This window comes from Schistocerca americana, chromosome 6, assembly GCF_021461395.2.
Source record: "Schistocerca americana isolate TAMUIC-IGC-003095 chromosome 6, iqSchAmer2.1, whole genome shotgun sequence".
Taxonomy (NCBI): Eukaryota; Metazoa; Arthropoda; class Insecta; order Orthoptera; family Acrididae; genus Schistocerca; species Schistocerca americana.
This window is the reverse complement of record NC_060124.1, coordinates 44,932,129-44,946,022: the sequence shown is the minus strand read 5'-3', so window position 1 is coordinate 44,946,022 and position 13,894 is coordinate 44,932,129. Positions and strand designations below refer to the sequence as shown.

Sequence of the window (13,894 nt, the reverse complement as noted above, 5' to 3'; positions counted from 1 at the left end):
TTGAGCATGTTTGGGACTGGATGAAGCGTCGTCTCACGCGGTCTGCACGTCCAGCACGAACGCTGGTCCAACTGAGGCGCCAGGTGGAAATGGCATGGCAAGCCGTTCCACAGGACTACATCCAGCATCTCTACGATCGTCTCCATGGGAGAATAGCAGCCTGCATTGCTGCGAAAGGTGGATATACACTGTACTAGTGCCGACATTGTGCATGCTCTGTTGCCTGTGTCTATGTGCCTGTGGTTCTGTCAGTGTGATCATGTGATGTATCTGACCCCAGGAATGTGTCAATAAGGTTTCCCCTTCCTGGGACAATGAATTCACGGTGTTCTTATTTCAATTTCCAGGAGTGTATATCGAAGTTTGTGGCAAACGATAAATAGCTAAATAAATAAAGCTACGCTCCAAGTACCCCAGGATAAGGCTTCTCAGCACTAACATTTGTATTATGTGTTAATAAATTCCTCTATTAGAGAGATGTTTTCTTGTTATTGCTAACGTGCACTACACAGGGTGAGTTACGTAAGATGTAACGCCCCTTTTATTTCGTAAACGGCTACACATATCTAAACGCGGTTTTCTCCGAATGTTAGAGCATCGAAGGGCTCATATATTTACGTTTGTTTAATGTTTTTAGTGCTTGTATCAACTGAGTTATTGAAGCAAGTACGGTTTTCTTTAATGGAACCATACACTTCTTAAGACTGCATACGATAGCTCTTGAGAAGACAGTTACAGCGGCGTTTCTTAAAGTCGTCTTTGAATCGTTTATTTAAAAAAATTCGAGAAATTTCCTAGAATGGTCGAGCACGTTGGCCGGAAACAGCATTTGTGGTGCAAACATACCACGCAGGCGCCTCGTACCAGTTTGGGTAGTTGAAAACAACAAGCTAGGCCTGCGCTAGGAGAATAAAGCTTTACTTCCCACTGAACCAAATTACGACTTTGATGCTGGATCACCTTTGATTATTCCACGTGATGTTCGTACTCTGTTAAGAGATTTTAACTGTCGGCAGAGAATTTCGAAACCAGCAGGTCCTTTTGTGGTGTCGATAACCGGCCACTGAGCCGTCAAATTATTGTTGGCGCTCCAGTTTTTCCGACACGGCGCAATGAGGTTAAAGTCTGTGTCTAGTAGTTTCTTCGCTGGTACTTCCGGGATATTCAGGAGCTTAGCCTTCTCAGTGGCACATGATAAATTTTTTCCGCATGGGGAGTTCTGGGTCACTTTGAATTCTCTTCAGTTGAGGGAGCAATAAGCCCTTTGCGTGGGGCGAAGGTGAAATGTCACTTAACACAGGTAACTATTGCAGGGTTGTACTTTAGGGGCAGTCACTGACGAGATGCATTGTCCGTGACAGAGTGTACAAGTTCTATGGCAGAAGCTCTCACTGCGGAAGCATGTGGTACCCACCTGCTGACATACTTTTTGTGCAAGGTATTGCTGGGTATGTTGACTTTAACTACCGTTGCTACTAGGTGCCCTTACGGTAAGGGTGCGAGCCACTTTGCTGCCAAGGTAATTGGGAAACTGGTTAAGGAGGAGCACTTTGTTGTTAAAGTATGCTTTGGAGATTTTTTGACTTCAGGTGTGACAGACTGTTCCCGTTTTGCTTGCGCTGACCGTCTCCAGTACAGAAAAGCTCTTGAAAGTTGTTGGTATAGGAGTTTGCTGAAAACACGATGAGTAGATATGGGTTCTTAGTATAAATGATGAATGGAACTGTACAAAAAGAACATTATGGGACAGCTTGACTACAAGCAGGGATAATGGAGGGCAGTGGGAGTGATTAAGATTGTGGAGGGGGACAAGAAAATGAATATACGAAATGTAAGGAGTTTCAAATTGCTGTAGATTGCAGTACTTTTTCTAAAATGAAGTGGCTTGTACGGAGAGTCTAACGGTGAATGCTGTATCAAAGAAAAATTCGGACTGCTCTCCATAACAACAGTCAGAGATGGAAAAAGGGTGAGAGAGAAAGAGAAAGAGAGACAGAGAGAGAACAAAACTGCTAGCTAAACGTAAACATGATTCGAAAAGGTGACTATGGAATGAAATTGGCTCCTTTTGTAACATGATTATGTTTGTTATTCCACCCTTGCGTTGTGTCCCCTAGTAAAAATGATTGTGATGAGGAATTATATATTGCACTTCTTATTCCAAAGATGGAAGGCGATACAGTCAAAAATGATGGAGGCTAACAGAAAACTAAACTATTAGTGAGGACTGTAACCACTAATCTGGGAACTGATAATGGAACTACTTGCCCTCCACAACATTCAGACAACTTATTTCCCCTCAATCAGCCAGATAAATGCGATGCGCAGCGCCATAGTGATACAAAACTAGGATAATGAGAGTTATTCCTGCTCAAACTTTTGGTTCAAAATGGTTCAAATGGCTCTGAGCACTATGGGACTTAACTGCTGTGGTCATCAGTCCCCTAACTAACCTAAGGACATAACACACATCCATGCCCGAGGCAGGATTGGAACCTGCGACCGTAGCGGTCACGCGGTTCCAGACTGTAGCGCCTAGAACCGCACGGCCACTCCGGCCGGCTGCACAAACTTAGATAGAAGCCACATTCCAGAAATGGTCATTATTCCACATGCCAGGTACGGCACAGATGGTAACATCATGTAAGCATCCAATACCCGAGGAACACAGTGTGACAAATAATGACCCCCATAGGAAAATTTTACATATTTAATCAATATTTTTAGTGCAGTCAGGATATACAACCACATGGAGAAAAGTTAAAACAGTTGCAATACTGCAACACGACAGACACATTTTAGTTATGAACGACAGTGCGAAATCAACTTTGTGACGTACCAGATTGGTTGGTTGGTTGATTTGGGAAGGGGACCAAACAGCGAGGTCATCGGTCCCATCGGATTAGGGAAGAATGGGGTAGGAAGTCGCCTGTGCCCTTTCAAAGGAACCATACTGGAATGTGCCTGAAGCGATTGAGGGAAATAACGGATAACCTACGTCAGGATGGCCGGACGAGGGTTTGTACCGTCGTCCTCCCGAATGCAGGTCCAGTCAGCTAAACACTGCGCCAGCTCCCTCGGTAATGTAACAGGGTAACAGCTGATAAATTAAGACTGTGCCTTCAGTACGCTATACAAGAAATTGGGCTTCATTTCTTGGATAGGAATCCCAACCTGCCTTCTTTCCAAAATCACGCAGGTGTGGCAACGAATATTGATACTTTCCCTGCAGATTCGAAAGTCAGTGACCATATTTTAGTGTGGTTCTGTGACGGGCTTACAACAAGTGACAATGAACCCATTTAATTTATTTGGTAAAAAAATGGGACTCATGCTATGAGGGGAAAATAGTAACAGAAATCTGCAATCACCAAAGCTCGACGAACCACTATATCGTCAACCTTGAAACGATCCGATGGCATGATGACAACACACTAGGAGACATCAGTGCAGTATCTACTCAGACATCTAGTGTCAGGCGATGGAGTACCATCAGTATCTTCGCTCTGAATTAGGTAGAGAAGCATGTCAGTAATATAATTGCGATTTCATTTGCCGAGGAGGAAGTAAGGCTGGCAATAACAAAGCGAAAGAAGATGAAAGCACCTGGGATGGGTGGAATTATATCAGAGGGAGTGCATCATCTAGTAATCCGAATTGTTAAGTATCTAATGTTGTGTTAAACGAATGTCTTTTGTTGGGACGCGTGACAAGAATCTGGAAGATCTCTAATATGACTATACCAAAGAAAAAGGGGAGACAAAGACCGAAGAGAACCGAAATCTTAAAGGCCGACGCGTTTGGTAAATTCTGTAGCCAATGTGCTGGACTATGCCCCGCCTGAGGGACCACACAGAGGTAATTGTTATGAGCCCTGTACACTACGGTTTCTGGAAAGGGAAATCCATCGAAGATCCGTTAAATCGCGCAATGCATGCTATGAACACCTGAGACAAGTATGTCATATGCGTAATGATAAGTATAACAGGCACACTCGGTAATTTATCGTGGCCTGTCACGTTTAAAAAACTGAGTCACTTGGACTGTCCAAGGCGTATTTATAATAGCTTGCAAAATTATTGCTCAAGAAGTAATATTCTGAAAAACAGCGCCAAAGCCTCCACCACCTGCGGAGACGATGTGAAAATTGCAGAATCTGCCCACATAAGAGCTAAACTACAGCAAAATTGTAGGAAGGTTTTTGAAACAAAAATTGGTGCGCAGCAAATACATTAACGCTAGCAGCACACAAAACAGATTATACGTTACTAAAAGAAATATTATCAAGGTTGAAATACCGTACGTTGTTCTACCTGCGAAGAGAACATAAATATAGTGTTACAAAGGCATAAAAGTCTACCAAATTCAGAACTATCATACACGCCTATAAATCGTTTGCCAGGGTGGCGTTAAAATGCTGAACCAATAACAATTCGCCAAAGAAGCTTTCAGCTGCCGGTAAGTGTAGTAAGAACCAACCGCAACTCAATCGCTATTGTGGTCTACTGGTCGAGCGACTTTGCATATAAAACCAGATAGGAAAGACAGCACAGACACTTCGGCGAGGGCAGAGAAGTATATTCCAGGGCCTGAGAGCTGCGTATAAAGAAACACCGACTGAGGAGTTCCTGGTGATATTAGGTTTACTATCACTGGCCCTAGCCGTAAGGAAGAAAGATGAAGAAAATAAAATGATAATTAAATAGACACCCTAGCTGCAAGCAGGCGTTGATACACTTCATTGGGGACATGTTGAAAATGTGTGCCCCGACCGGGACTCGAACCCGGGATCTCCCGCTTACATGGCAGACGCTCTATCCATCTGAGCCACCGTGGGCACAGAGGACTGTGCGTCTGCAGGGACTTATCCCTTGCACGCCCCCAGTGAGATCCACATTCCCAACATGTCCACAACACTACATTCGTTGTGCGCCTAATAGATGTTTGTCCATCATACTCATTGGTCGTGGCAGATTAATCTACCAAGTCCCGTACGAGTTCGGGCATAGCGTGTGCGTTCGCACAAGAAGGTCAAAGGCCGGGAACCCATATTTTTAACTATATATGACGGTAGTATCTGTTCCCGAAAGAACAGTTACCGTGGATGACCATGCAGCTTTGCTAGAAATGAAATGATAATTAAATAGTATCTTTCGGGATACTGGGCAGAACAGCCACGTCGAATAGGGGAATAAAAGTAGGTACTGACAAAGAATGACAATAGATCCAGGATAGGGAAGAAACAGGGAGCAGAACCTCTCCCAGTTACTTCCCAATATAAAAGAATGTCGTACTTCCTTCTGAGCAAGGGAGGTATACACTGCGTGTCCGGACGTGGTTCATATCCCAGATACTTGCTGAAAATACGCCAACGCACCACAGAAACTTATTAATGTGAAGCAATCGACACCACAGACCACCTCGTCTGGGAATGTGTCTTTGGTGATAAACCAGTCTATAACGTGATAAGAAATGAGGAGCAGTGGCACAAGCTGAACTTGCTTACAGCCAAAAACCTAAGAGCAAGCCTACATGGCCGAGAGACACCCAAGAAGAGGCCATACACCACAACAAGGAGACACATGACGGCAGAACATCCACTTACAATAATCTTCCGGAAGCAGCGAAGAGATGAGCTTTTGGCGGGTAGCAGCAAGAATTTTCTGAGACCCTGTCAGCCAGCACCCAATCTCCAGACCTCACCTGGTACGGCAAGGCAGCCCTTGTGAACCCTGAGTTGTGCCTCGACGTACCAGGAGCTGATTACCCAATCAACTGAGTAAACTGGATTGGTCCGGATACGAAGTACATTCATGTAGTATGGCGCTTTCTAACATACTGATATATAGCGTCTAATGTGGTACACAAGTATAAATTACAAAATTTGTGATGCAGCAATATAGCACAGTACAATAGAGCAGTAGCATGTGCCTTCTAGGTTCTAGATTAGCATGTATCTGGTGCCAGATGGCCAAAGCGTATATATCGATTTTAAAGTTATTTTATTATTTTTTAAAGTACTTATTTATGTAGACCTATTTTCCCGAAACACTGTAATCCTTAGTTATACTTACACTTTTCCAAAGTTACCTGTTCATTGGCTAATTTCATTTTTACACAAAGTTTAGTTTAGTAGACTGTGATAGTTACCTTTTTCAATCCTTTGCGTATCTGTGCTACTCTCACCTTGGACTGGCCCAAACAAGCCCTTTGAGAAACCTCTTTTCTTGTCTCCTAGGACATGTTCGCATCGTTAGAGGTCTTTTTGTGTGTTACCCACTGGGAAGCTTTCACGAATTAGAAGCCATGAGGTGTCCCTTGTTTGTACGTGCTCTTGCCATTCTGATTGTGATTCTGCATCTTTCCGCGTTTTGTGCTTAAGAGGGTTATGCTTTGTGAGCGAGACAGGCTTTACTGCCACGCTGACGCGCTTTGGATATTCCACAGTCCTGAAAAATTGCTGAGATTATTAAATTACTTGCTGTGGTGAAGTTTTGGTGAATTTTGGAACATTTCGATAATTTCTTCCCGGTTTACGCGCAATTACTAGACGTTCTGGGTTGCGGCAATATTCTTCCACATGGCTAAATGGGAACTTACGGGTTGCTGAATTTTGACTGAACAAAGGCTGATTTTAGATACGAATGTTATATTTTGAACCCGCTGTGTTGTACATTCAATGTTATCATCGTCTCCTGAATTTCTGTGAACTAACGACCTATTACATCGGGTGCTTATTGTGAATTTCATGCAGATTGTATTTCGTATGCATCAAAGACTACTCATAGAAATGATTTTGCAACTACAAAATATCAGAAACCGAAGGCGAAGAAAGCTTCACAGCAAATTTAAACACAGCCAAAGCCTCACAGACCAACAAAAGCTAAATGAAACAAAAATTTGCATAAGCCGAGCTGTGCACGAAGCGTTCAACGAATTCGTCTTGACAGAAAATCCAATGCTGGTCTGTCAGTAAACGGATCGATAACATCTCTGTGACCAGAATGGCACTGAAACGGAGGACGTCACAAAAATGACAGAAATACGAGACGTATTTTTCCAAAACTGTTTTGCAGAGGAAGATCGCATTGTAGTGTCGGCTTTAAATCTTACACGAATGACAAAACTGTTGATATCGAAATAAGTGACCCAACAGAGAGAAGGCCAGTTGCCTTGGTGGGATACCAGTACGGTTCTACAGAGAACATGCGAGAGAACCTTTCCTCTAGCAGAAGTTTACCATGGGACCATGAAGGAGGCAAGTGATCCCAGCGACTGGAAGAAAGCACAGATAATTCTCGTTTACAATAAGTGTCGTCGGACAGACGCGCATAACTATAGGCCTATGTACTCGATGTCAGTCAGTTGTGGAATATTGGAACATTTTTACACCGGCGTATTGCCGGCCGGGGTGGTTATAGGTGCTACAGTGTGGAACCCCGAGACCGCAGGTTCGAATCCTGCCTCGGGCATGGATGTGTGTTATGTCCTTAGGTTAGTTAGGTTTAAGTACTTCTAAGTTCTAGGGGACTGATGACCTTAGAAGTTAAGTCCCATATTGCTCAGAGCCATTTGAGCCATACCCGCGTATTACGACATTTTCCGCGGTCAGAAATCTCCTCTGCAGGAAATAACATGGCTTACGAAAACAACGATTGGGTGAAACGCAGATCCCTCTGTTCGTCCACGAGACCCAGAAAAGAGCAGACACCGGCGCCCACTCAGACGTCGTGTTCGTTGACATCCAGAAGGTATCCTATAACCCTACCGCTACTATTGTAATTTAGTATGCTTTTACGTAAGTAACAGAAAACCGTGTCCCTATTTTGCCACGTATAACCATCTTACTAAATGTATTTTAGTTTCCCAGTAGAGTACACTATGTGAGGATAGTCCTGTTAATAGGAAAAGCTGATCAGTAGAAGTACCCCTACAGGATTTGATCGTGTGTTGTATCTAATGGATAAGTATATCAGACTATTCAATTCTTTTCCTAAGATATTACCTAGCGGCTAGAAAGAAAAGCAGTATGAATAGTGTTATACCGTAGCTAGGACAACACAGTTCCAAGTTCGTTTAGTGGTTTCAAATATGCACTAACGGTCGCCAGCCTATCCAGGAAATGAAACAGAGAAGTATTGGAAAAGCAGAACTATGAATTTCTCCTACTTTCTCGCTACTGTTTAAGGTGGTTCTTCAACCAAACATAACTCCACGTAAATAAGTTTGGTGCAGACACAGGGGTTTCTTTTTGACTACTACACCCTTATACACTACGTTTTTGAAAGAGAAAAAGCCCATTAGATAACATCAAGCAACCTAAAAAAATTTGTTCAGGTGTGGGGGGAGGGGAGGGGGGGCCTCTAGAAAAGCACTTTCCACAACCAATAAACTTAAAACTAAAATGTTTAGATACTAAAGCACACACTTTTTTATACTCAACATTTTACTTCAAGAAAACCTTTTCTTACTGGAATTTACTTTCAAAAGCTATTACTCTCATTATTTACACGAAAAACATTTGGATGGTGCTTCTTCATATTATCTTGGCACTTCATAAGTCTGTAAGACAGGATGCTCGAGTTAAGGGGCTCCGGAAAGGCTCAAAATCATGAAAAGTTCAATTTTTACTTTTTTGCGTTTTCTGAATCTGCAGACTATTACCTTTTAATAGATATATAATTTATTCAATTCCGAAGACAACAAATATTTTTAAATTTTTTTTGAAATGTGTTTTACATGGGCGTGACCCACTGTGGCGCTGTTAAACTGCTGTCAAATGGTGTTGTTATTAACGTCCGTGTTCATCAGGTACATTTTAGTGATGTGAGATAAAGTATGTGTTGTGGCTAACCTGTGATGGTTCAATATATATCGCTGGTGTGATTCTCGATTGTTTCATGTTTATTTACTCTGTCGTTCTCTCGAAAATATTCATAATTAATTCTGTTTCTTGAGTCTCTGTTTTGTTGAAGTATAAAAATGAGTAAAAGTAAAGTTATTAAAAATCCTCTGAAGGCTTTTAAGAAAAGGAGAAATGTTGGAAAGCCAAAGGTATGTGTTATTACTGTAAACAATAAAGACGATAACCAAGTGAGTGAACCTAACCTCTCAAGTACCCCTGCCCATAGCAGTCAAAGTGGGAAAGAAAATACTTCACAGAAGAAGGTTGGTTCAATGAGTGAAAACTATGAATGCTTTATGGGCGAATCGGATGTGAATGAAATATTTGATATGTCGGTTCTCAAAGAAATTTTTTCAAACTGTGTGAGATGTATTCATTGTAGTGAAGTTGGTCTGGAACTCTCCATAATAAAGCACGTAGGACTTGCTAGTGAAATACAACTGAAATGTGATAAGTGTTCATACATAACCACCTTTTGGAACAGTGTTGCAGTAACTGCAACTGAAGAAAATGGTAGCAAAATCTACGAACACAACAACGAGCGATGCTTGCATTAGACAAGGAACGCCTTCGGGCTGCAGACAGGGCTGTAAAGAGTCTAGAAATACAAGCAAGAGTAAACAGGAGGAGTAACAAGAGGAAGCTGGAGGAGGAGTTTGCAGAGGATGAAGTTAATCCATCCTATGGACCTGGAATGCACTAAAAAGTTAATCCAATCTTTGTCGCTCGATTCCCAAAACTTTTATTTTCTCATACTAATTACATATTTTCTAAGGATCTTCCAAACATATTTGTTTCAAACTTTCAGTAAATGTTACACAGTACCTTCTGCATAATTTAACACAGCCTTTTTCCAAAAAAATGTATATTTTTGAAAATATAAATAAAAAATTGCAAAAAACTTGTGAATTTTCATTACAATTGAAAAAAAAACATCTTTAATAACTGAACTAAAATTTTGTAAAATCCCTGTGTTAAGTTGTAGCCCATATTCCAATAAATAATCTGTAAAGAGTTCAACTTCCTACCTCAAATAAGCGTTATTTTAACATTGCAAGTATAGGGCGTTCCGGAGCCCCTTAATCAAACATCAGGAAGGAACGCTATATAGGTGTTCAAAAAGGTGTTCAAGTGTGTGTGAATTCCTAAAGAACCAAACTGCTGAGGTCGTCGGTCCCCAGACTTACATTTTACTAAAAATAACTTATGCTAAGAACAACCACACACATGCCCGAGGAAGGACTTGAACATGAGGCGGGAGGGGCCGCGCAATCCGTAACAAGGAGCCTCAAACCGGGCGGCAACACTGTGCGGCTTATAGGTGTATGATTGGGATGAAATAAAGTGTGAACCAGTTTCTTTAAAGTTCAAGAACGATTATTAAAACACAGTTTAAATTCATGGCTCACGCTGTACAAAAGTAAAATAGAAAAAATTCTTATCTGGGGACTGTAGGCGTGGGTTTGGCGAACAGTTATGGCGGCTACACTACCCACAGTACGGCCTGCAAGTATATTGCTGTACGGGCTGAATTTCTCTTCTTGGCGTCGTTCAGATTTACATACAATAGTCCAACAACTCGTAGGTATGCCGTAAGCGTTTCCAGTTTTCATCCGAGGCAAATTTGCAGGCATACCTTCTCCTCCTACACAAGAATGTTGCCTCAATCACTGCTGCCTATAATCTGCGCGTCTCATTTCCCGCGCTTGCTCTAGTCAGCGCCCCAACTCGCCCTTAGCATCTTTTCCTCTGCCCAGAGCCACTTTCGTTGCAAACAAAAGCGCATTGGCTTCTACGTAACATCTATTTCATTATTTTTTTTCTAAGCGTGCCTATTTCTTACAATTGTGAAATTTCCATCAAAGTGAACAGTTTATATACACCAATATTTTTAAATACAAGATGTCTTAAGAAAATTATTTAACGTAATAAACAATTTACATAGTATTTTTATACATTTACTACATTGCAAAGAACGTCACCCAAAAGTATAGCAGACTTGGTTTACATATACAGAAGATATAGCATCAATATGCGAAAATGTTAAAGCAAATATATATATATATATATATATATATCCCTCCTGGAAATTGAAATAAGAACACCGTGAATTCATTGTCCCAGGAAGGGGAAACTTTATTGACACATTCCTGGGGTCAGATACATCACATGATCACACTGACAGAACCACAGGCACATAGACACAGGCAACAGAGCGTGCACAATGTCGACACTAGTACAGTGTATATCCACCTTTCGCAGCAATGCAGGCTGCTATTCTCCCATGGAGACGATCGTAGAGATGCTGGATGTAGTCCTGTGGAACGGCTTGCCATGCCATTTCCACCTGGCGCCTCAGTTGGACCAGCGTTCGTGCTGGATGTGCAGACCACGTGAGACGACGCTTCATCCAGTCCCAAACATGCTCAATGGGGGACAGATCCGGAGATCTTGCTGGCCAGGGTAGTTGACTTACACCTTCTAGAGCACGTTGGGTGGCACGGGATACATGCGGACGTGCATTGTCCTGTTGAAACAGCAAGTTCCCTTGCCGGTCTAGGAATGGTAGAACGATGGGTTCGATGACGGTTTGGATGTACCGTGCACTATTCAGTGTCCGCTCGACGATCACCAGTGGTGTACGGCCAGTGTAGGAGATCGCTCCCCACACCATGATGCCGGGTGTTGGCCCTGTGTGCCTCGGTCGTATGCAGTCCTGATTGTGGCGCTCACCTGCACGGCGCCCAACACGCATACGACCATCATTGGCACCAAGGCAGAAGCGACTCTCATCGCTGAAGACGACACGTCTCCATTCGTCCCTCCATTCACGCCTGTCGCGACACCACTGGAGGCGGGCTGCACGATGTTGGGGCGTGAGCGGAAGACGGCCTAACGGTGTGGGGGACCGTAGCCCAGCTTCATGGAGACGGTTGCGAATGGTCCTCGCCGATACCCCAGGAGCAACAGTGTCCCTAATTTGCTGGGAAGTGGCGGTGCGGTCCCCTACGGCACTGCGTAGGATCCTACGGCCTTGGCGTGCATCCGTGCGTCGCTGCGGTCCGGTCCCAGGTCGACGGGCACGTGCACCCTACGCCGACCACTGGCGACAACATCGATGTACTGTGGAGACCTCACGCCCCACGTGTTGAGCAATTCGGCGGTACGTCCACCCGGCCTCCCGCATGCCCACTATATGCCCTCGCTCAAAGTCCGTCAACTGCACATACGGTTCACGTCCACGCTGTCGCGGCATGCTACCAGTGTTAAAGACTGCGATGGAGCTCCGTATGCCACGGCAAACTGGCTGACACTGACGGCGGCGGTGCACAAATGCTGCGCAGCTAGCGCCATTCGACGGCCAACACCGCAGTTCCTGGTGTGTCCGCTGTGCCGTGCGTGTGATCATTGCTTGTACAGCCCTCTCGCAGTGTCCGGAGCAAGTATGGTGGGTCTGACACACCGGTGTCAATGTGCTCTTTTTTCCATTTCCAGGAGTGTATATATATATTTAGATGAACCGTACACTAGTAGTGCTATAATCTGGCATAGTTCGGTACTCTCACGTAGTGACAAAAATACGAGCATAAGAACTATCAGATCAAATCTATGATTAGATCGAGCAGTTTGTGGCAAACAGAACACAGCACGTCAGCAGGCTTCAGACAGAATAGTAACTTGGGACGTGCACCAGCCGAAAGTTATGGGGCTATTACTTTTCACAATATGTATAAGTGACGTAGTAGAAAACGTTAGAAGTTTCATGACATTTTTCGCAAGTGATGCTGTTGTATACAGAGAAATCGCAACTATGGAAATGGTAGCGAAATTCAGCAGGACCTGCAGAGGATTCGTAACTGGTGCAGAAAGCGGCAATTAACCCACAACATAAACAAATGTACCGTATTGCGAATACGTAAACGAAATACCGACTGCAGAACAATCACTGGAAGTCGTTACTTCCACAACATATCAAGCAGTACGAATACGGAGCAGTTTGGGAGAATGATTTCATAAAATTAATTGCGGATAGAGGAGACGTCATACTGAGATTGATTCGAAGAATTTTCAAGAAATGTAGTCCATCAACAAAGGAAATAGCTTACAAAATACTAGTTCGAAAAAAATGGTTCAAATGGCTCTGACCAGTGTGGGACTCAACATCTTAGGTCATAAGTCCCCTAGAACTTAGAACTACTTAAACCTAACTAACCTAAGGCCATCACACACACCCAAGCCCGAGGCAGGATTCGAACCTGCGACCTTAGCAGTCCCGCAGTTCCGGACTGCAGCGCCAGAACCGCACGGCCACCGCGGACGGCTACTAGTTCGACCAACTGCTGAAAACTGCTCGCTGTTGCTTGAGCGTTACGTGGCAGGGCTGCTGAGGAAATAGAGAAGACCCAGAAAAGAGCAGTGCGCTTAGTTACAAAGTCCCCAAAAGAGCAATGGATTTAGTTACACGTTGATTTATTAAGCACGAAAGCGTCGCAGAAATTATTAACGAACTTCAGTGCCAGACTCTGCAAGAGAGGTATTCCGCATACGATGTGGGTAATTGTTGAAGTTCCGACAGCGTATGTCCCTAGAACAGTTAACAAATACATAGAAGGGAAAAAAATCACAACACCAAGAAGGAGTTGTAAAAGATAAATGACAGCTGGAAAGTGTGTTTCTGCCATTCGGATAAGAGACGACGTCATTATGAAGATGCAAATCAGATAGGCTTTCAACACGCGCTTTAACGATCGTGAGCGTTTGTTACCTTCGTGGTTGGACGTAGTGAGTTGATGTTAGCGAAGAATGATTTTAAGACACCGACGAAGCCATTATCAACAGCTAACTGAGTTTGAACGAGATCGTGTAATAGGGCTACGAGAAACTGGATGCTCCTCCTGCGATATTGCAGGAGTACTTGGCAGAAATGTAGCCACTGTACATGGTTTCTGGCAGTGGTGGTCATGGTAAGGTACGGTAGCATGAAGACTG

At 43.4% G+C, this 13,894-nt stretch overlaps 1 non-coding gene across 1 annotated transcript; it reads right to left on the bottom strand.

Annotated features, from left to right (window-relative positions):
* Window positions 1-4,763: 4,763 nt before the first annotated feature.
* On the bottom strand, window positions 4,764-4,838 carry Trnat-ugu. Its single transcript has one exon. It is a non-coding gene; the product is annotated as a tRNA-Thr (tRNA).
* Between the last annotated feature and the right edge of the window lie 9,056 nt (window positions 4,839-13,894).